Consider the following 2,986-nt stretch of genomic DNA (forward strand, 5'->3'; position numbering starts at 1 on the left):
TCAGTTTTTTTCTTATCAGGTTTTGACCCTTATTTTTTTATTGATATTTTTGTACTTTGAAAATTTTGATACTTTTTTCTCTGGTTTCATCCTTCAATATTATTGGTTGAAAATTAAGCTTCTTAATTGAGCGCGGTCTAAGGTTTCATGGGTTTTGAGTTTGGAGATTAACTTAGGTTTAGGAGATTCACTAGGGTCTACTTGGTTTTTTTTTTTTTTTAAGCTTGTGTTTTTTAAGTTTCATTCCTTAACATTTATTTAATTGGAGATTGGGCTCCATTATTATTTTTTATTTTTTTATAGTATTTTTCACTATTTTTTAAAATAACCAAGGTTATCTTGTTAAATTATATTAAATTTAGCTTTTTTAAAAAATAAATGTTGTTTTTGAATTAAATTAAATTAATTGATGCAATATAAGCATGAGATGTTCTTTGCTTTGACAACATGTGCGACCTCTTTCGGTATTGTCGTGCAATATTTTGCAGCAGTGTTATAACTATCTCAGTGAACTTTTTTTGGTGATGATGACAGAGTGATGGTGAGTTTTCAATAAGGTCTTCTTTCTTCTCCTCTTGAGTTTGATATTGATAGTTCATTTTTTATAGTTAATTATCGTTAGTGTTTTTTGTTTATTTTATTTATTGATAATTTTTTTTAATCATATTATTAAATTAACGGAGTTTTTTGAATCCAATCAAGTCAATTACTTAGGTCTTAATTTTTTAATATCTTCTTTAAAAATAATGGCATTACCTGAATATATATATATAAGAAAAAAATTAACATGACATTCTAGTTAATAGCCAAATCTAATGGTAGAAAAAATTGTAATTGAGAAAATTTCAAAATAGCATAGTTATTTGTGAATTGTTAGGTTAATATACGTTGTCCCGATAATCCCTATCTATTATAATATAATATTTTCATGAGAGTAACTTGTTTTAACCCTATTATTTTAATAAGATTTCAAAAAACCAATTACTAGCAATTGGAATATTGAATTGCAAGGTGATGTTTCATAAATTTGATCTTATAAAGAAATTAAACATATGAAAAATCATGCACAACAAGCCAGTATCGATATATAAAATAAATAATAATAATAATAATAAATATCAGCTTCAGAAGATGAGAATCAATGCGATGCAAACATTGTATATCAGCTGGTGCATACATTCCCTAAAATGCGATGATGAGCATAAGGAACGGTTCTAAGATGAGAATCAATGGGTTCAATAATTGTAAGAGTTCCTCCAGAACTCAAAACATAGAACTTTCCCTTGAACCCAATTCCATTAGTAAATGGCTTCGACAGGGTGACTTTGAACAGTTGGGATCGATAATTCTCCTTGGTCAAATCTAATTGTATAATTATAAGATGAGAATCAATGGGTTCCATAATTGTATAAAACTCCGTCAAAAATCTAATTGGTCAATCTAGTAATCCTTAAAAATTGTATAATTATAAGATGAGAATCAATGGGTTCTAATTGGCTAAAATTTAGAACTATTGATTTTGTACGAGTGAAGTAATTAAAAAAACCTTAAAAATATATTTTTATTAATGTTTTATATCTTCACGTTGCACTTAAAGTATTATTAAATTCTCTAATTTAAGCATGTTTTATAATAATAAGTTTGATAATATAAAATATCTTTAATTTATGGTAAATGCTTATTTTAAATGCAGGTTTACAAAATAAGCATATCTCACAATTCAAAAGATTGATCGTTGTGTTTAACTATTGAAATTGAAGAAACAAAAGGAGGGTTAATCTTAGAAAAGAAATTCTAATTGGGATAGTTCAATTCAAAATGGATCATTATTAGATTTTTGGATCATAATTGGAGTTGTAGACCTTGGATTTAAGTGTGGTTTATCTTTATGTAAAGCTAAGACATAAACTTAAAACATTTATGAAGAGTCCAAGATTTAATATTATCGTTCTAAAGTTCAAATCTTAGCAACAAAAGAGAAGTCTGGGTATATATGTCCTATAACCCAAACATTGTTTGGTGTTCGGCCTATATTTCGAGTTCTAGAAGTCAAAATGAACCTATTATTGTTTATCTTGGAAAGCTAAGATAAATACCCACAACTTTCATGAATACTATTTTTTAAAAATTTTTGATGTTATCAATGATGTTTTGTCCAACCACCAAAGCAATAATTAGTCCTCAAATCAATAGTTCTAAATTTTAGCCTAAAGAAGGCATTCGCCATATATATATACATCTTGGTTTTTAGATCAAGAACATGCTCTTGCTTTCTTTCTTTATATTTTTGTAAGGTTCAAGTTTTATTTTATTTTATATTGTCATTAATTTCTTATTTATATTTATCATGTCCTTTATTATACTTAGTTGATTTATATCATAGCCATGTTCTTATTTTGTTTATTTATGTTTTTCTTCTTAATTATATTAAGTATATTTATTCCAAGGTGAAAATGTTACATTAATGGTATAAGAACAAGTATAGTACAAACTCAATATGGACTTTAATGTTTAAATTCAAAAAGTTTTGCTATTAACATGTGTTATAACTGTTATCTTAATCAATCTTAATACCTTACTTGTTAAGTGGTGAGTCTAGATTCGTGGTGTGTAACTCTTGACACAACAAATACTTGATTCTTTTATAACCTATTGTATGGATAACTAACACCTGAGCTATGAAAGGATCTTGATTTGTTATTGACATAAGTTAGTACCATGAATACTTGACAATATTTACAAGTGTTGACGTTATTCAAATAAAATAATTAATATGATCATATTAATAACTTAAAATAAGTCATTAATGATAAATCATCTTATTGAAGCCTTTTTTGTGCGTGGTTTCCAATTGAGCAATAAAATTTTTTTGGACTATACCTATTTAAAATATCATTATTGGATTCTCTAATCTTGACAATTATTTTATCTTTGTTTAATCTTTTTTCCAGTTGAATAATAAAAAGAGTTTGAATTATATTTATTT

The sequence above is a fragment of the Populus alba genome, chromosome 11, assembly GCF_005239225.2.
Source record: "Populus alba chromosome 11, ASM523922v2, whole genome shotgun sequence".
Lineage (NCBI taxonomy): Eukaryota > Viridiplantae > Streptophyta > Magnoliopsida > Malpighiales > Salicaceae > Populus > Populus alba.